The sequence below is a fragment of the Artemia sp. Qi Xiang Cuo genome, chromosome 3, assembly GCF_049724085.1.
Source record: "Artemia sp. Qi Xiang Cuo chromosome 3, ASM4972408v1, whole genome shotgun sequence".
Classification (NCBI taxonomy): Eukaryota; Metazoa; Arthropoda; class Branchiopoda; order Anostraca; family Artemiidae; genus Artemia; species Artemia sp. Qi Xiang Cuo.
In genome coordinates, this window is record NC_142796.1 from 84992800 (window position 1) to 85014811 (window position 22012).

General features: G+C 36.0%; 1 pseudogene; it reads left to right on the forward strand.

The window, feature by feature from the left end:
• Positions 1-18291: 18291 nt before the first annotated feature.
• Positions 18292-22012, forward strand: part of LOC148954674 (general transcription factor IIF subunit 2 pseudogene) — a 38633-nt pseudogene continuing 34912 nt past the window's right edge.

Genomic DNA, 22012 nt, shown 5'->3' on the forward strand with positions numbered 1-22012 from the left:
CGATTATGGATTTGAACATCAAGGACAGCAACCATCAATGACCCTAGCCATCAAGAACCTCAACCTATATGGTCCCCTACCTCAACCCCCAAGGGTCCCCCCTCCCCAAACTTTTTCGGGCCCCTACGTGCCAGAACTTTTACCTGTGTAAAAATAATGTGATAATAGACAGTAAAATTGCCATAAAAATAAAAAGGGCATTGGCAGAAAATATCACTCAGGAATATAAAGATGAATCAATGAAAAACAAAGTGCCAGCAAACGTTACTAACATCATTGATCAAACAGTCAATGAACCAAATAATACCAAAGATGAAACGCATATTGAGCCTGTCGATGACACACCAGTTAAAATTGTGTATGACTCAAAATGGAATAATGATTATTCTACTGATTACGAACTGAGTGTACAATCACCCGGCCAGGTACATATGCAAAGAGAGTGAGAGAGACAAAAACACATATGCAAATATATAGATTCAGACATACAAACCAACAAAGACAGGTGTGGAGATAAGCAAACACATGCCCAGACACATAGGCAAAGGAACTGAGAGGGACAAAAACGAATACAACTATATAGATTCAGACACATAAACCGACAAAGACATACACTGAGATAAGCAAACACCCGCCCAGACACGCAGCCAAAGAGAGTGAGAGAAACAAAAACACATACAAATATATAGATTCAGACATATAAACTGACAAAGACAAACACGAGGACAAGAAAATACCCGCCCAGACACACAGCCAAAGAGAGTGAGAGAGAAAAAAACAAATACAAATATATAGATTCAACCATAGAAATCGACAAAGACAAACACGGGGACAAACAAACACCCTCCCAGACACATATGAGAGTGAGAGAGACGAACAAAATCCAACTATATAGATACAGACATATAAACTGACAAAGATAGGCACTGAGATAAGCAAATACCCGCCCAGACACACAGACAAAGAGAGTGAGAGAGTCAAAAGCGCATACAAATACATATATTCATACATACAAACCGACAAAGACAAGCTCTTGGAGAAGCAAACATCCGCCCAGACACATAGGCAAGGAGAGTGAGAGAGATAAAAGACATGCAAATATATAGATTTTGACATACAAACCAACAAAGACAGGCATTGAGATAAGCAAAAACCCACCCAGACACACAAGCAAAGGAAGTGGGAGACACAAAAACACATGCAAATATATAGATTTTGACATACAAACCGTCAAAGACAGGCATTGAGGTAAGCAAACAACCGCCCAGACACACAAGCAAAGGAAGTGATTGAGACAAAAACAAAAACAAATATATAGATTCAGACATACAAACCGACAAAGGCGGGCATTGAGATAAGCAAACCACCGCCCAGACACATAGGTAAAGAGAGTGAGAGAGACCCGCCCAGACACACAAGCAAAGGAAGTGATTGAGACAAAAACATATACAAATATATAGATTCAGACATACAATTCGACAAAGACAGGCATTGAGATAAGCAAACACCCGCCCAGACACATTGGCAAAAAGAGTGAGAGAGACAAAAACAAATACAACTATATATATTCAGACATACAAACCGACAAAGACAGGCACTGGGAGAAGCAAACAACCACCCAGACACATATACAAAGAGAGTGAGAGGGACAAAAACACATACAAACACATGTATTAAAACATAAAAACCGACAGACAGGCACTGGGACATGCAAACACCCGCCCAGCCACATAGGCAAAGAGAGTGAGAGAGACCCGCCCAGACACACAAGCAAAGGAAGTGAGAGAGACAAAAACCCATACAAATATATAGATTGAGACATACAAACCGACAAAGATAGGCACTGAGATAAGCAAACACCCGCCCGGACACATAGGCAAAAAGATTGAGAGAGACAAAACAAATACGACTATATAGATTTATTCCTGCAAAAAGACAAAGACAGACCCTGGGAGACACATACAGCCGCCAAGACACACAGGGCAGGATAGTGAGTGAGAAAAAAACATATACAAACACAAAGATTAAACATACAAACCGACAAAGACATGCACTAGGAGAAGCAAACATCCACCCAGACACATAGGCAAGGAGAGTGAGATAGATAAAAACACATGCAAATATATAGATTTTGACATACAAACCAGCAAAGACAGGCACTGAGATAAGCAAACACCCACCCAAAAAACACAAGCAAAGGAAGTAAGAGAGACAAAAACACATACAAATATGTAGATTCAGACATAAAAACCGACAAAGACAGGCATTGAGATAAGCAAACACCCGCCCAGACACATAGGCAAAAAGAGTGAGAGAGACAAAAACAAATACAACTATATAGATTCAGACGTACAAACCGACAAAGAAATGCACTGAGATAAGCTAACACCCACCCAGACACACAGCCAAAGAGAGTAAGAGAGACAAAAAAGAAATACAACTATATAGATTCAGACATACAAACCATTTTGGTTCAGCCGATAGAAGAGCTTAAGCGAAGGTCTTATCCTTGTATGGTATATCAGATAAATACATTAAAGTGATTAGTACTTAGTATGAACATAATATTGCAGCAGTTAACCCTTTGAGTGCGCCACTCTTTTTCAGATTTCGTGCCCTCTATGCGCAATAATTTCAGTAATGCGTAATAAATCGTGTAGAGCAGTTTGACGAAGGAGGACCATGAGAAAAGTTTGTTTGCGTTTAGCAGTTTACAATCATATTTTAAAGAAAAATTTAACTAAGAATATTCACAAAGGGAAGTGAAATGAAGAACAAGTTACTCAAATGCAAGGAAAACTTGTTTTTGCATCAGCTTATATAAAATAATAATTTCTTTTAGTATAATATCCTGAAAACAGGGTGCAACACATAAAGATAGATTACATGGCTCGCGAAAGTAACCAGACTCTTTGCGCTTTTTTTGCATACAATGCAACGTCATGCTCGGTTCGGTTTTGTTTCTGTTGCTGGCAGGAATATTGGAAAATGTCTAGCTGTTAAATATAATTGTGAAATAGCAGTTTCTGGACGCCTACCACATTAACTGTGTTGTTGGGATGCATGACATGCACGAATTAATTAATTTACCAAATTTGTTTGAAATTTTCCTACTGGATATTGTTTTCCAATTAAATCTTTATAGAGTATTAATTCAAAAAAAAAATTCCACAAAATAACTTTTTCAAAGAAAATTAAAAAATTGCATTAAATCAAAAGTGAGCAGAAGTAAAATCGAATACACTACCAATCGTAGAACTATCACAAATCACCATCAATACATAAATGAAACCCAAAACAAATAGAAATTACAACAAATAACCGAGTCAAATTCAAACCGAACATAAACTAGCATGAGTAGGGCTGATAAACCCCTTGCCTTCTCAACACCAAAATATAATTTACGCTTTACTAAAAATAGACAAGTTTTTTAACTTTAATGAATCGAAATGCATTAAGCTTTAAAGAATAAATATTAGCATATGTATGCTAAACTTACAATGCATATTCATTTGTAAATTTTCAATAAAGTCCAATTTGTGTGTTGGTATTGAGAAGGCATGGAGGTTGACTCATGTTAATTTCTGCTCTTTCTGAGTTTGATTCGTTTTATGTTCACGTTTATGTTTGCTCGTTTACGTTTAAATATCTGTGAATGTGTTTCAACCTGCCAAGTTAACATTATGCAAAAGAATCCGTAATTGTATATTTCTACAGTTCACTGCTCCACACGACCGATTTCGTCTAGTATTATTTACGCCTGCAGAACTAAAATTGCGCAACAAAAGCAGAATTTACTAATATTCTTTAAAGTATGTGTCAGGGCAAAAAACCAACAAAGAGAAAAATCTCTGTGAAAAAACAACAACAAACGAGACTGCAGCCAGAGGAAAGAAAAGAAACGACAAATTCAAAACAAAACGGATATTTCGCCTGTAATCAAACAAGGCGTCTTCAGCACGAAAAAAAAACAGAAGAGGAACAAGATAAAAAAAAAACAAGCTAAAACTAAAAAACCAATAAAACCACCACCAATATATATATATATATATATATATATATATATATATATATATATATATATATATATATATATATATGTATGTATGTATATATATATATATATATATATATATATATATATATATATATATATATATATATACCTGTGTCCCTATTTATCGAAAGGTTAGCAAACATATGTTTTTAATTTCAATGGCTTCTCTTGCCGATTGTGTGTACCCCTTATCATTTGAAATAGCTAAGGCCTCATAAAATTTTACTAAGTAATCTGGTTGAAACCAAATATGTTCTGCTAAAGCTGAAACAAAAGTTGTCGGAGGCTTGCTTAATTGTAGGGTTTTTTCTATTGAATTTCGGTGTTCAATAAATCTCTAAACAAATTGTTGGTGAGTCCTACCAATATAGAACTTCCCACAAGAACACGGAATTTTATACACCCCACTTACTAAATTTCCTCGTGTTAAATCCTTACCAGAACTAAAGAAACTACCAATTGGCCTCAACGATTGGAAACATGTATCAATATTGAATTTACGCAAAATCCGTAAAAGTTTCTCACCAAAACAAGGTACATATGGCAATGAAATGAAACTTTTTGATACATTTAAATCTAAAGACTGAAAAAACCCAATAACCCTACTATCATGTTTAACACGTCTATTTTCAAATATTTTGTCAATGAACTTAATTGGGTAATTGTTAAAATACAAAATATCCCTCAAGTATAACAATTGCGAATCCAGAAATTCTGGGGAACAAATTCTAAAGGCTTTATCCACTAGTGAAATAACAACCCTCCGTTTCACCAACATAGGGTGGCAAAAATGAAAATTCAAATACCTATCATTGTGCGTAACTTTTCTATAAATCGAGAAAAGTAAATGGAGATCTTTTTTAATTAATAAAATATTCAGAAAAGGTAATTTATTATTTTACTCAAACTCAACTATAAATTTAATACTGTTATCAAAACTATTTAAATGCTTACAAAATAAATTTAAGGAGTCCAATCCATGTTTTCAAACGCAAACCACATCATCTATGAACCTACCCCAGAAACAAGGGGAGATTCTGAAACTGTGTATAGCGGAGGTTTCAATAGAATCTATGAAAAGATTTGCCAATAAAGGAGAGAGAGAAGCCCCCATGGGCAACCCAAAAATTTGTCTATAAAACGCCGCTCTAAAACCAAAATAAAAAGAAAATTCATTTTAATAGGATTAGGATAATTAGTTTCATAATGACTTCAATATCCAAACTGGCTAAAGTCACATTTTGCATTAAATCAAAATGTTTTTCTAATTTACTTTTTAAAATGTCCTCGCACCTTTTTAAATCACAATTTGAATACATGGAAACAACATCGAAACCACAGAGAATTTAACTTTCCTCAAAACGTGAAATTTCTCAATTTATTAGTAAGATCATTCAAATTTTTTAAATAGGATCTTTGTGTTCCCAAAAGTGGACGCAATGCTACCGACAACCATTTTCCTAATTTCGAAACAGGTGACGGAAAAGTTGACACAATGGGACGGAGGGAGGCTCCACTTTTATGAATCTTAGGCAGACCATAGATCTTGAGTGCCGAACAACCACTAGGATAATATTTGTTATAAAACTGTGGAGTAATGTGAAAATTGTTTTTCAATGACTTCAATTCCTTTCTTGTTGATTTCACATATTTATCTGTAGGATCAAAATCAACTAGTCTTCAGTGTTCATAATTACAATTGTATTTCCCATGTCGGCTCTGGTAATAGTAAGGAATTTATCATTTTTCAAATCTGAAAGTATTTTAATGTCATTTTTTTGTGAGATGTCTTTACCAATTATGTTCATATTAGAGGTGTTTAATTTTCTTACGATCTCGGCTCTAAGTTCTTGAAGAGTTTCAACTTTATACATAGAAGCCATAATTCCGGACTCCAGCTTTGAAATTATTTTTGAATAGGAGATTGGGATACTTGATGGATATTTTGTTTTGCAACAATTACCCAATTAAGTTTATTGACAAAATAATTGAAAATAGACGTGTTAAACATGATAGTAAAGCTATTGGGGTTGCTCAGTCTTTAGATTTAAATACATCAAAAAGTTTCATTTAATTGCCATATGTACCTGGTTTGGATGTGAAACTTTCACAGATTTTGCGTAAATTTAATATTGATACATGTTTCCAATCGTTGAGGCCAATGGTTAGTTTCTTTAGTTCTGGTAAGGATTCAATCCGGGGAAATTTAGTAAGCGGGGTGTATAAAATTCCCCGTTCTTGTGGGAAGTTCTATATTGGTAGGACTCACCAACAATTGGTTGATAGATTTATTGCACACCGAAATTCAATAGAAAAAACCTTACAATTAAGCAAGCCTCCGGAAACTTTTGCTTTAGCAGAACATACTTGGTTTCAACCAGATCACTTTGTAAAATTTGATGAGGCCTTAGTTGTTTCAAATGATAAGGGGTACACACAATGGGGGAGAGAAGCCATTGAAATTAAAAAACATATGTTTACTAGCCTTTTGATAAATAGGGACACAGGTATTTTAAAGATCGACCCGATTTATGATAATCTCCCTTAGAGTGAATCAATAGTCAAATGAGGGAGTTAAGATTACGAATAATTAACTGGGGACTGTTTTACCTGCTAGACCAAGACAATTTGCTTCAATAATAGCCAATAAAAGGAATATTTCGCAACAGAGTAATTAAAGTAATTTCCATTTTTTTTTTCCTCGGTTACTCTGGTGTTCTCTCTGAAGTAACTCTATAATAGTAATTTCCCCTACGTGGATCAGTTTGCGCCAATTGTATATACATATATATATTTTTTTTGGTGGTGGTTTTATTATTTTTTTTTTAGGTTTAGCTTTTTTTTATCTTGTTCCTCTTCTGTTTCTTTCGTGCTGAAGACGCCTTGTTTGGATACAAGCGAAATATCCGCGCTGTTTTGCATTTGTCGTTTGTTTTCTCTCCTCTGGCCGCAGTCTCGTTTGTTGTTTTTTTTTCACTGAAATTTTTCTCTTTGTTGATTTTTTGTCATGGCTGGCCAGTTCAGCTTAAGATCTTTCATATATGCCGGAGTACTAGTAGTAAGTGAATATTTACATCAATTGTCTACATTTTATAGTAATTTTTTTTTATCGAAGATGGATGGAAGAAAAATGAATGCATAGAAAAAGAATTTTTACCCATGCAGAGTTTAAGGAGATGTTAATCTGGTGTGATAGTGAGGAGGAATTTACTTCTGATATATCATAAGAGGAAGGCAACAAAGATGATTAGCCAGTTTGTGATTCTGATAAAGCAGATGATGAAATAGAAGAGCTGCCCTACAAGAGACGAAAGCCGGTAAGTAACGATTGTAGTTCGACAGACGCAACTTTCTTTACTCCCACAATTCATGCTTTCAATGATACTCATTCTGGCCTTAAAAGTAGTGACGCTTCTTCTACGAATCTAGAGGACTTCAAAATATTTTTTTACAGAAGAAATAGAGAAAGAAATGGCTAGGCAAAAGATTTTTTATTTCCAATTTATTAATTCTCAAAACTCACCTAATCATGAATCGCGTCTCAAACGTCGGAAAGAAACAGACTTCAAAGAAATGAATTGTTTCTTGAATGGTGCAGAAACCATCGATTGATGAAAGGTGCAAATAGTAGTGTTGAGCAATAAACTATATAAAAACGAGCCGCAAAAATACTCGCTCGAAGCATATGGGACATAATTTTGTTTGGCGTATATCTACATTCAGAGTAGCGAAAGGATTAAGGGAAGAAACGAAGCTAGGAATTGGTTTCGTGTTAAATCAGGAGATGAGCAGGGTTGCGTACTATCTCCATTTATATGAGGTATTTTGTTGGACTTTGTCATAAGCAGCACAGTAAATGCACTAGGAGAACACAGAATCAATTGGGTAAGAAAACTTTCCTATATTTAGAATATACTGATCTTTAAGCATCCTAGATGTAAATGTTAGCAACATGAATGCATTTTTAGAGGTTTTGAGAGCTCAGGGCGTAAGAATATGTTTGAAAATTAATATGAAAAAGACTAAGTTGCTAAGACTGGGAATAAGTGAAGGTAATGGGATGATATTGGGTAACATCAAGATAAAAAAAATAGGCATCTTCACTTTCCTACGTAGCATTATAGGCAGCGCAATAGCGCTGCTTAAGTAAATAACAATGTTGGCACAATGTGTTATTTATTTATCTATTTTTTTTTACCAGGGCACTTCGTATAGAAAGAGTTGTCGTAGCCAAAAGGGGCTCAACCGATTTGAAATTGAAAGTTTAAGCGCCCCTTTTAATAGTCAAAAGTGATGGGAGAGTAACCACATCATTTCCCTAAAACACATCCGCTCAAAATTTTGAGATAGCCATTTCCTTCCACATATTTAAAATATCTGTTAATTATGTACTTGTAGATATCAACCCAACCACGACCCTCAGAGCAAGGGCTATAAGTTATACTAGTTGCCCATTTTTAATATTTAAGGTTTTTATGAAAGGGGTGGTCGAGTCAAAAGTGATCAAAGGGTAACTAGACCCCCCTCCCTCACGTACTCTTTTTTCCAAATGTATCCGACAGAAAATTGGAGATAACCATTTTGTTCAAAATGGTCTAGAGATGATATAACAAGGCCTTCCGGTTTGAAAAAAACCCCTCGGAGCCTGGAGGCAAGGGTTGCAAGCTGTGCCCTGGGGATATATAAGGTTCTTGTGGAAGGGATGGTCATATAAAATTTAGAGGAGGCTCTTTTAATTGGAAATTGAAAGTTCTAGTGCCTTTTGTAGAGTCAAAAGTGATGAAGTGCAACTATCCACCCCCCCCCCCAGATGCCCAAACCACTCCAAATACTAACTCAATTGCAATAGCTTGTTTGAATTAGAGCATTAAGGGGATGTGGTACGCTGAAGACTTGCCCTATGTCGTCCATTATAAACGTTTTTAGTTTCTGTGGTCAAACTATTTAGAATTATGTCGGCGGCCTTGATATAACTTGTAGAACTCACATAATAGATTTTAAAAAAACGAGAGAAAACTAAAAGCCGACAACAAATTTCCCAGATATCTTAGAAAAACCATTTAATTTCTTTCAATTTGTGCCTGATGTAGAGATATTCAGTTTTGATGAGACTTACATCATCAGGAAGTATAAATTCTGTTTTTTCTATTAATCGAACCAGAATTGTCTAATTTAAGTACAGGAAAGGTCAGTCCCTAAAAATACTTTAGTCTACCTGCTGAAAAAATAATAAAAATCCTTTCAAAGGAACTATCATTTGACTAATCTTGCCGCTTAGGGAATTTCTGCGCTTTCACCCACCTTGGTTGACAGACTAGCCGAGAAAAGGTAACTATATTTCAGTGTCTTATTGAAGCAATTAGGTCGAAGTTATGCCATAGTTACGCATTTCTTATATATATGTTTTCGTTTGCGTTTTTTTTTATTTTTTACCTAGTATTAAGTAAAATTCGGCAGGTGAAAGACAAGTTACTATGATATTGTGCACTTTTTATAGCCCCTGATCACCAAACCAGAGCTATGGAACACGAACATGTACATGAGCCTATGGCTCTGGCTGCTTTTGAGCAAAAAAAAAAAATTACAAAGTCATTCCAGCTGGACTGTTTGTTCATAAGACTGAGGAGTTTCTTGTTGCCAGCCCAGATGGCATTGTTGCTCTTCCTGGAGGAGGAAGAGCGACTCTCGAAGTAAAATGTCCCCTCACTGCTAAGGACGTCTCAACGGCAGACTGGCTTAAGAGAAATAAATATGTTTTCCTTGACAATGAAAATAGCATCCATTTAAAGAGGAACCATAATTATTTTTATCAAGATCAGATGCTGCTGGAATGTTGCGACCTCGACCTGGGATTTTTGGTTGTGTGCTTCGGCGAAGAAGATATCCACGTTGAAAAAATCAACCGCGACAAAAATTTCTGGCAACACAAAATGTTTTCAAAGCTCCATAAATTTTATATGGAAGCTTTGTTGCCAGAAATTGTGGACAGAGGAGTGCCACACAATATGGCGATCCGCGAGCCATTTCTAGGCAAGTCCTGCTGGACTGTTTGTTCATAAGACTGAGGAGTTTCTCGCTGCCAGCCCATTTGGCATTGTTGCTCTTCCTGGAGGAGTACGAGCGATTCTCGAAGTAAAATGTCCCCTCACTGCTAAAGACGTTTCAACGGACTGTCTTGAGAGAAATAAATACGTTGTCCTTAACAATACAAATAGCATCCATTTGATGAGGACCCATAATTATTTTTACCAAATTCAGAGACAGCTGGAATGTTGCAACCTTGATCTGAGATTTTTCGTTGTGTACATTGGCAAAGGAGATATCCACATTGAAAAGATCAACCGTGACAAAAATTTCTGCCGACACCAAATGTTTCCAAAGGTCCATAAATTATATATGGATGCTTTGATGCCAGAAATTTTGGACGGAAGAGTGCCACGCAATATGGCGATCCGCGAGCCATTTCTAGGCAAGTCGACGGATAAATAAAACCTTCACATGTTCAGACTAGGATAGCTATGTTAGTTTCTAGCTTAGTTTATATATATATATATATATATATATATATATATATATATATATATATATATATATATATATATATATATATATATATATATATATATATATATATATATATATATATATATATATATATATATATATATATATATATATATATATATATATATATATGCATGTAATTACCCTGTATTTTACCCAAACAATCATTTCTTTGCGGTCCTTGTCATCCAAATTCAGGTTTGGCTAAGACCCCGGTAGGAGTATGGAGGGGGTCACCATTTCTACGGGGCACCTCTGCTGCCATCTATAACCAGTCTAACTGCACAAGATCACGTGTCTCTTTCTAGGCCAATCAGGGACTTAGAATACTGTGGGGAAGATCCACATGCGCACTGAATACGAGCTTGACAATGTTGTTGATCCAGGGACTTAAAAATGACATCACTTGATTTCTAGGAATTATGCAGGACTCTAAAGAGATAGAAATTATATTTTGATAAGGTTTCATTTTGTTTAAGCTTAGCGATAAATTCAGGAATTATTATTTCGAAGCCTAATAGGGTAACTAGGACACCTTAGATACTTTTCAGAAATTCAAACGAGATGCAAGGAGATTAATACAGATTGAATATATTTAACTCGGGAATGGTTTCCTGGGAATTTTAAATGTGTCAATGCAGGGATGCAAAAACAGAGGAACATTCAGAAATTATGTTTAGGGGATTATTTGGGCGAAACAAATTAATCGACATTTTAGGGATTTTTTGGGTAAAACAGTTTGAGACATTTTGGAGGATGATTTGGGGTAAAACTCTGTGGTCGCTATAATAGACAAGTACACAATATGGGATTATGTGAGACGATTATGGATTGGAACATCAAGGATAGCAACCATCAATAACCCTAGCCATCAAGGACCTCAATATCCAAGGTCCCCAACCCCAAACCCAAGCCCCCTTCCACCCAAGTTTTTGCCCCCCCCCATTTTTTAAAACTTTTTTTTGAAGTTTTTCTTTTAACTTTTTTTTTAATTTTTTTTTAAGATGATATTTTTTTTCAACTTTTTTTTACATGGCTTCGAATTAACAACTACACATATGTGAGACGATTATGGAATGTAACATTAAGGACAGCAACCATCAATGACCCTAGCCATACAGGACCTCAACATCCAAGGTCCCCTACCCCAACCCCCAAGGCTCCCCCTCCCCCATACTTGTTTGCCCCCCCCTTATTTTTTTAATACTTTTTTTGTGCGCTTGAGACACAGAAGGGCCCCCCCCCCATTTTTTTGGGACCCATCACCCCATTTTTATACTTTTTTTATATTTTTTAACATGGAAATTTTAGCCTTGGCCTTAGAATAGTTTACATAAGGAGTAGAGATACTCAAAATAATCCTGCCTGCATAGATACCAGGTTCTGATTTTATAAAGGTCATGTAAAATGTACGTCTTTCATAACAGGACAATTCTCCCCCTCGGACGTAAATCCCTTATATATTCGAACAAATCCCTTATGTATTTAAACGAACAGAAATTATTGCTTGTACGAGGGGTGTCGCTTCCTCCTCAACACCTCGTTCTTTACGCCGAAGTTTAAATTGTGTCCCAATTCTTTAAAAACGAATCCTGAAACACAAGGATCATTTGATCAGAACAATAAGTAACTTTTTTTAAAGTGCCGAAAACCTGTAGCATGAAGAGCGAGGTGTTTAGGAGGAGGCAAATCCCTCATATACGTAATAATTTCTGTTCGTTTCAAGATTCAATATTGCTCCTCACTTTCAGTTGAAAAAAACTTTTTTTTTATTTAATGAAGCTTAGAGACAAATATTTTTTTAAGACAATGAAAAAAATATGTCAATTAAAGTAAGAGTATATAAAAATGAAAAAAGTAAGTAATTACAAAAAAATACACAAATAATAGCCTACTTACAAAAAATAAGATTTATACGGGGCTCCCACGGCGTCAATAAAGTTAATAAAGCTGTCCACAATGTTAATAAGCCCTTTTTCTCGCATAACTTTGTTGACTTTATTGCAGTCGGAAAGAAGTTAAAAATTATTTAACTTTTTCAAGAAAGTCTTCAAAGTTCAATCAATAGCAGAAGACGTATGGAAAATTTCAAATAAACAACATACAAATTAGTTTCTACAAATATAATCGTGCAACTTGATTAAATGATTAGCTTGCTAAACGAAACAAAAAATATTATCATTTACTATTAATAGGAAAAAATGCTTAAAAAGATGTTTTTTCAGCTCCATGTCTGAGTATTTCTGTTACTTTCTATGAAAAACTGCTGTTGAGTCAAACAGATGTAATCCTTGTGTGAGGACAAACATTTTTTTAACTTCATTGACACCGTGGGAGTCCCGTTTAAAACTCCCAGCCTTCAGTTCGGTTGAGCAATGCCGAAGAATTGGACAGATATTTTTTTTTAAATATCGGCAGTTTTGAACTTAGTTATTAAACACAAAAATAGTTAATACCTTAAAACTCAGTTTTTGTAAGAAGTAGCACATTATCAAAGTAGTTTGTTCAAAGTAAATCATTAAAACTAAAATTAAGAAAATCAAATAAAAAATTTTAATTCAATATTTTAATTAAATTTTGAATACAAAAACCAATATATTTGCCACCTGTATATTTCATAACAAAATTAAATGTTTTTCAAAGCGACAAGTAGATAAATACAATATCTCCTAGAAAAAATAATAAATGATAATATTAGTAAAAAAGCTATCTCAAAATTTTCATCGGATGGGTTTGGAAAAAAAGTGTGGAAGGGGGGAGGGGCTAGTTGCCCTCGGATCTCTTTTGACTCTTAAAAAGTGAACTCGAACTTTCAATTTCCAATCAAACGAGCCCTCTCTGAAGTTTATATAATCATCCCTTTCATAAGATCCATATATAACCCCAGGGCATAGCTTATAACGCTCCCCTTGCCCTAGGGGGTTTTGTCAACACCTGAGTTTGTGTTATCTGACTTTAGAACTATTTTTAACAAAATGGCTATCTTAAAATTTTCATCATATGCATTTTGGGAAAAAGGGGCATGGGGGGCTAGTTGCCCTCCAATCTCTTTTGATTCTCAAAAACTGAAATAGAACTTTCAATTTCCAATCAAATGAGCCCTCTCTGCAGTTTTGCAAGTATCCCTTCCATAAGAGCCATATATTCCCCCAGGGCATAATTTACGACGCCTGCCCACGGTCCCTGGGGGGTTGTGTTGACCCCGGAATTGTCGTTATATGATCAGGTAACTATTTTTAAAAAAATGGCTATCACATAAGTCCTTTTCGGATGATAAACAATCAGGAAAACAATAGGAAAATTTTTTATATTGGACAGTGGAACGCAACTTTAAAAGAATATTTTGACCCTATATCCAAGGGCCATCCTCAGCAAAACAAATGAAGAAAAAAACAATATAAAAGAAGCTCAAATTAAAATTCAATCATAAAAAAAAAAAAATCAAAACAGCCCTAGCATCATTACTTCAAGGGAGTTCAACCAGGACTTTGAGTCCTGGACTAGTTCCCTCCAATCTCTTAACAAAGCCATTTAACAAAATGGCTATCTCAAAACTTTCATTGGATGGGTTTGGAAAAAAAGGCATGGAAGGGGGGGGGGCTAGTTGCCCAGGGATCTCTTTTGACTCTTAAAAATTGAACTCGAACTTTCAATTTCCAATCAAATAAGCCCTCTCTGAAGTTTATACGAGCATTCCTTTCATAAGAATCATATATGCCCCAGGACATAACTTACAACGCCTGCCCCCGGGTCCTGGGGGGTGGCGTCGTCACCGGTGTTTTTGTTATATGATATTTGAACTATTTGTAAGAAAATGGCTATCTCAAAATTTGTATCGAATGCATTTGGGAAAAGAATACGTGATGAGGGGGGGGCTAGTTGCCCTTTGATCACTTTTGACTCTTAAAAAGGGCACTAGAACTCTCGATTTACAATAAAATGAGTGCCTTTCGAAGTTTTTGAGACGACCCATTCCGTAGGAAGTGCCTCTGGGGAAAAAAATAAAACATTGGAGCCGTATTGCCTTTACTATAGTCAACTCTATAGCGTTGCATTTGATATTGCGTCATGGAGCGTCAAAACTTTTTTCTTTTTGGTAAGGAAAAATATTTCTTTTAATTTTTCCTCTTTTATACTCTTTTTTGGGCCATAAAAATGTCCTTCAGAATTTGACACATTACCTTTGTTTTTATTCTAATAACTGGTGGAATAGCCCCATCCAAGAAAATACCAAACGTCTGTTAAGAAATGTTTGTTGTGAAATTTTTAGTGAGTTTTTAAAAAATTGAGGAACATCAAAAGAATTGAATATGTATAAATAGAATTAATTAAAAAAACTTTTTCACAAAATAAGTTTTTCAAAGAAAAGTAAAGAACTCCAATAAACAAAAACTGAGCAAAAATAAAATCAAATAATCTACCAAGCGTGGAACTACTACAAATCAGCATCGATCAATAAATGAAACCCAAAACGAACAGAAATTACAATAAATAACCGAGTCAAACTTAAAACGAGCTGAATTTATCATAAGTTGGGCTCAAAACCCCTTCGCCTTCCCAAGGCCAGAACATAATTTGCACTTTACTGAAAAATATAAATGTTTTTATTTCTATAACTTCAACAAATCAAATAATATTAACATTTTGTTTACTAAATATCAGTATATGTATATTAATCGGACAATGCACATTCATTTGTATTTTTTTCAGTAAAGTACAAATTATGTTCTGGCATTGGGAAGGCATAGGGGTTTTGAGCCCAACTTCTGTTAATTTCTGCTCGTTTTCAGTTTGACTCGGTTATTTATTGTAATTTCTGTTCTTTTTGGGTTTCATTTATTTATCGATGCTAATTTGTGGTAGTTTCAAGCTTGGTAGATAATTTGATTTTATTTTCGATAAATTTTGTTTAATGGAGTTCTTTAATTTTCTTTGAAAAACTTATTCCAATTTCCAATCGAATGAGCCCTTTTTGAGTTTCTACTACAACACTTTTTATAAACACCTTATATGCCCCCAGGGCATAAATTACACCTTACCCTAAGGGCTGTGATGGTAGTTGTCATCCTCTAAGACCTAATTTCCAAAACTTTGAACTAAATTAAACAAAATAGTTATCTCAAAATTTTGATTGGATGTGTCTGGGATAATGGTGGGAGTGAGAACGGCGTTAGTCGCTCTCCAACGAGTTTCAACTATTAAAAAAGGCTCTATCCCTTTCAATTTCAAATCAAACGAGCTCTTTTGAAGTTTCTATGATAAAGCTTTCAATAAAAACCTTATATTCCCCCAGGGCATAACTTACAACCCTTGCCCTGAGGGCTGAGGGGGGGGGGGCGTCATCCTCAAAGACCTAATTTCCAGAACTTTCTGCAACGTTGAACAAAATGGCTATCTGAAAATTTTGATTGGGTGTGCTTGGGGGTATTGTGGGCGTGAGAGGGAGGTTAGTTACCCTCCAATCTCTTTCAACTATTAAAAAGGGCACTAGCCCTCTCAATTTCCGATTGAATGAGCCCCTTTTGAAGTTTTACGACAACTCTATCTATAAAAACCTTATATGCCCCCAGGGCATAACTTACAACCTTTGTCCTGAGGGCTCTTGGGGGTTTGTCAACCTTAAACAGATAATTTCCAGAACTTTCAACCACGTTGGACAAAATGGCTATCTCTAAACTATGATTGAATGTGTTTGGAGAAATGGTGGGCGTGAGAGGGGGGTTAATTACTCTCCACTCACTTCGACTTTTAAATAAGGGCAATTTCAATTTCCAATCAAATGAGCCCCTTTTGAAATTTCTACAACAACTTTCTATATAAACCTTATATGCCCCCAGGGCATAACTTACAACCCTTGCACTGAGGCCTCTGATGGGGTAATCATCCTAAAAGACCTAATTTCCAGAACTTTTGACTACGTTGAACAAAATGGATATCTCAAAATTGACAATAAACTAGTTGACAATAAATTTTGCAATTTTGCAGTTGATTAAGTTGAAACTTACATATATGTCTCAAATATAGTAAAAATTGGCAATTCAATCAAAAAAAAAATTAAATCCATATGTGGTTGTGTAGTTTTTGGTTGTAGCAAATAAATAAAAAAAACTAATGTGAGAACTCACCAAAATAAGCTAAAAACCAATGGCACCAAATAGCTGAAGAAGATGTAACCTTCTTTTGAGTGTGTAGTTGTCTTTGGATACTTATATTTTGCATGCTGACCAATGATCTGCATAGCACAGGTACCAATATCCTGATTCTCTGCCTTTGGCTGGGAGTGCAATGTGTGGTTGGGGGGAAAATCATCTGATGCTTCCTGTGTTTTCCCCCATATTTCTCCAAGTGCCCATTTAGAGTTTGGTCGACTCTTGGTTAGGCTTACAGGGTCACAGCACTGACCCCCGTTCCCAACCAAATAACCGGCAACACCAGGACTCGAACCCCATCCTCACGAACAAAATATTTCAAGTCTAGCGTGCTAACCTCTCGGCTAGGACGTCGGTTTTTCGATAGATTTCAATCAAATTTATGAACAAAAACAATACAAGTACAAAAGCGAAGGTGTAGAAAAATTCAATTAGTATTTAACAGTCAATACGAACACAACTAATGACAAGTCACTGTATGGCCAATCCGCCTGAGACCAACTCAGCTATGTAGGCTCCTCCTCCATTCCAATTTCTTCAAAACCTTCCTCTTTACACCTTCCTAGTAATTACCCATTCCCATAAGTCTATCCCTACGACTTCATCCTACCCCATTTGGGAATGACCCGTTTCTTCTTTGGCCCTACTCTGATGGCTGACTGACAAGGATAATCTGTGGTAATCTGTCATCCGCAAAACTTTTCCCAGTCATCTCAACCTTTGTCTCATTACAACCCTAGAAAGCTTGTCAATGATTATAGCCCTAACAGCCAATAGTTTGTGAGATAATTAGGCTCCAATGATAAAAACAAATAATTTGGCTTGAATGATGTTTTTTATAAGAGCGTCATGATAATGACTGACTATTTTTGAAATATTTTGTCTGGGGGTGAGGGGCATCATTGAAAAGATCGATAATTGAGGTTTTAGGAACAACATCCTGGTAGTTTTTCAAATTATCTACGTTTTTTTTGTTTTTTTTTTTGAAGCAGCATCATAACCAAAGTTATCCCTCCCTACTCCAGAAGGACTAACTGTGCGTTTATGTATCTTTTTAATTATGTATCTTTTTACATGTGTAATTAAGTATTGTATCTTATTTTTTTTTAGGAATATGTCAGACTCTAAGAAAGCTGCTAACAGCAGTGAGCTTGAACTCGATACGTCGAACTCTAGAAACAGTGTATGGCTTTTGAAAGTCCCAAAGTATATTTCAAGCAGATGGGAGAAGTCAAAATCGGACATGCCTGTTGCAACTTTAAAGATTGCTAAAACTCCTGGTCAGAAACCATCGGTTTCTCTATCTCTCACAGAAGAAGCAATGAGACTAGAAAGTGATTTGATCTTCGCCTAACCGAAGTCTGGATTCCGTCCCCAGAATGAGTAAACACTGACAAAACTCCCCCGCAGTGCGGGGGATGGGTGGTAACAGGAATTTCTCGAAACAGAATTTCCCCCTTTGTGTTTTTTGATATTTTTGCTAAAAATAATATGCCTTTGGTTGCTTAAGGACTGAGAAAAATGGCTCGGTGGACTGGACACTTCCTCGGAGGTGGCCAGCGAGGGGGCCGGTATCATAGTGGAGGGCTGTTGTGGGCTAACAAAAATAAGAAAACATTTAAAAATTAAACACTTGAAATTTACCACTTTGCGCAAAGAAAAAAACATAAACATAAATGACTAGATAGAAAAAGGCAGTGCTGCGCAGGTGGAGGAAAAACAGGCCCCCTCCTCCCCACAGACGCTCCTCCGCCCCTGAAGTCCTCTCCCCTCATCTTTCCTTAAATTACTCATGGTATTGTTTATATTTTATCCTTTTATAAGGCACAATAATGCCTAAAAATTGCATCTATTATCATGGCACCCTCTGAAAATGAATGCGAGGTGGAGAGTGTAGCCTCAGATATTGTGACATATTCATAAATTTAGTTCAATGAAAAAGGGATGTTTCCTTAAAAGCTCTTAAAACGTTTTAAATCCATCTGTAATATCACTCCCCCTCCCCTACTCCCCAGGGTTGCATGCTCGAAACCCCTTATTTTCTATAATACGCGGTCACCATTTAGCCGGGTCGCTTCTTACTTACAATTACATGTACAAAGTGTATCTTTATTAAGTTCAGTATAGCCCCACAACATTCTTAAAAAGTTTTAACTTAATTACATTAGCTATTACTGAGATTTTGAACACGTCATACAAACGGGATGCACGTAGTGTCTTTTGATTAATTTCAACACACACCCCCCTCAACATACTCTAGAAGTTTCAACATCATACCCTTAAAAGTTCCTGAACTATTGCAGACGTGCTATTTTGACAACCAGAATATATATAGTGGCTTTTGGTTCAGATAAACATTAAAATTGACATTTCCTGAAAGTTTGAACTTAATAATTCTAGTCGTTCCTGAAATACTGTAGCGACGCCCATTTGACAACCAGAATGTGCATAGTGTCTTTAAGTTAAAAATCCCCTCAGTATTCTGTGAATGTTTCAACGGAATATCCTTATTTAATTCTTCTTGAAATATTGAAGATGTGATGTTTGGACAACCTGGATGCATATAGTGCCTTTTGATTTAGTTTGGTATCTCCTTAGCATTCCCTGAAAGATTCAACTTAATGCTCGTAGTTGTACCTGAGATCAATATGGAAACGCCCAGATATGTCTTTTCGACAAATTGGATTAACCCAGTGTCTTTTCATTTAGTGCAACATCCCCCTCAGCATTTTCTTAAAGTTCAAACTTCAAATCCTTAACAGGTCTTTAGATATTTCAGATACGCCCTTTCGAGCACATATATGCTTATAGAGTCTTTTGATTTAGTTCAACATCCTCCTCAATATTCCCTGAAATTTTCAGCTTAATAACCTTAGCCATTGCTGAGATATTGCAGCTAAGCCCTTCGAATACCTAGATTTTCACCAGCAAGATACACTTACACTCTTTTAATTTGATTCAATAGTTTTAGTTGAAGTAGTAGAAATAGTACTAGTAGTAGTCGCAGTCGCAAGCAGCTGCAGTCACAAGTAGTCATAGCCATAATAGTCGTAGTCGTAGCTAGTCATGGTCGCCAGTTGTCACAAGTAGCTGTAATCGCAAGTGTTCCCAGTCGCAGTCACAAGTTGCCTTAGTAGCAGTGGCAAGTAGTCGTAGTCACAAGTAGTCGCAGTCGTAGATGCAAGTAGTCATGATTTCTGTTCTGGTTTCGAAACGTTGGGAAATTTATTAGGTTGCCAAGTGATTGATATGTACAGCTCTCTGTCCTAATGATGTGAAAAGTACCAAAAATCAGAATTAAAACAAGATTGAAAATGAGACTTCGTGCTTCGATTCAAAATTAGAGTGAATATAGCCTTGCCAACCAAGCTTCGATTCACAATTAGAGGGAATATAGCCTTGCCAACCAAGCGACTTCGTGCTTCGATTAATAATTAGAGGGAATATAGCCTTTCCAACAAATCTACTTCGTGCTTTGATTCAAATTTAGAAGGAATATAGCCTTGCCAACCAAGCGCCTACGTGCTTTGATTCATATTTAGAGGGAATATAGCCTTGGCAACCAAGCGACTTCTTGCTTCGATTCACAATTAGAGGGAATATAGCCTTGGCAAACATGCGACTTCGTGCTTTGATTCACATTTAGAGGGAATATAGCCTTTGCAATCAAGCTCCTTCATGCTTTGATTCACATTTAGAGGGAATTTAGCCATAGCAATCAAGCGCCTACGTGCTTCGATTCACAATTAGAGAGAATTTAGCCATACCAACCAAGCATCACCTGCCAGCTGCAAAAGTGAATTTTTAAAGCATAGTTTTGGGAAAAAATGGTCTTTTACCTTAGCCACAACAGTATGCCTTATTTCATTATGTGTATCCAGTTGTTTTTTTTTTCCTTTTTTGTTTAGTATAAATTGCCGTGAGCCACAGTTCGATAGAGAAGCTATTAATAAAGGAGAATCATACTTCCTGTAAATTTTGCCCAAACAAATGCTAGAACACGATATAATGAAAGTCTACAGATAAGAAAAGCTTTTTTTTCAAGTACCCCCTTCCTTCCCCCTCCGAGAAAATACTCTTTTTAAAGGTTTCTACATACTTTTGACTGTACAATACACCTTAGACGGTTCTTTTTTTTATGGTCATGAGTTCGTTAATAATATTTTCTTTCTTTATTGGTAAATGCAAATGCTCTTGAAGAACAGTCCCTGAACTTGTAAAAATAGTGGCTTCGCCTAGAAAAACATTCCTTTTGGCCTCTCTCTTATTCAAGTAGGGAATGTCAAGATGACCTTTGTTGCTTTCTTCTGTTACATTCAGATAAACAATTCTTGCATTGTTTGTCAATATATTCGATGACAGATAGCCGATCTGAAGTAGGTCATTATCATAGTCTGAACTTATTCTAAGTTGTGGTAAGACTGGAAGATAGTAAGATAAGACAAGGAAACTTAACACCTTGTATGAGGTCAATGTCTTTGGAACCAGCGACAGAGAAAGAAATTACTAAAATTGTTATGGGATTGATAAATTCTTCGTCGTCTGGCCCTGATAATATTCCTACTAAAGTAATTAAGTTCATACTTACTTCCATTATTTCTCCCTTAACAAAACTTATTAACCTCTCCTTTCAGCATTGTATTTCTCCGAGTAGTCTCAAGGGCGCTTGAGTCATCATATTGTATAAGGGGGGGGGGGCACGAAATGATCCAGCCAACTATCGGCCAAATTTTTAGCGAGGTTTAGCAAAATATTTGAGAAGGTGATGCTTTTTCGTCTTAATAATTTTCTTACTTCTACAGATTTTTTTCAAGATTTTCAATTTGGTTTTCGAGCAAAGCATTCGACTGAGCATGCTTGTGCAGTTTTACTGAATTATCTTCACTCTGCCCTAGACTCCCTTTTGATTCCTGCTGCTTTGTTTCTGGATGTTCGTAAAGCCATTGATTTCTTAACCCACAGTGTTCTTCTATTTAAACTTTCTGATTTTGGCATAAGAGGTAGCGCTTTTTTTAGGTTCAAGTCTTTCATGTCTGGTAGAATAATTTTTGTTGATCCACTTTTTCAATCACCATCAAGTGTTGGCCAGTGGGTCCCTCAAGGGTCAGTTTTAGCGCAGTTAATGTGTTTAATTCATATAAAAGACCTAATTTTTGCAGTTAGAAATAAAAATCCTCTTTATTTCTGTCGTCTATGTCGTCCAACATTTCCCGTACCCAAAACTATAGTTTGCAAACCTCGG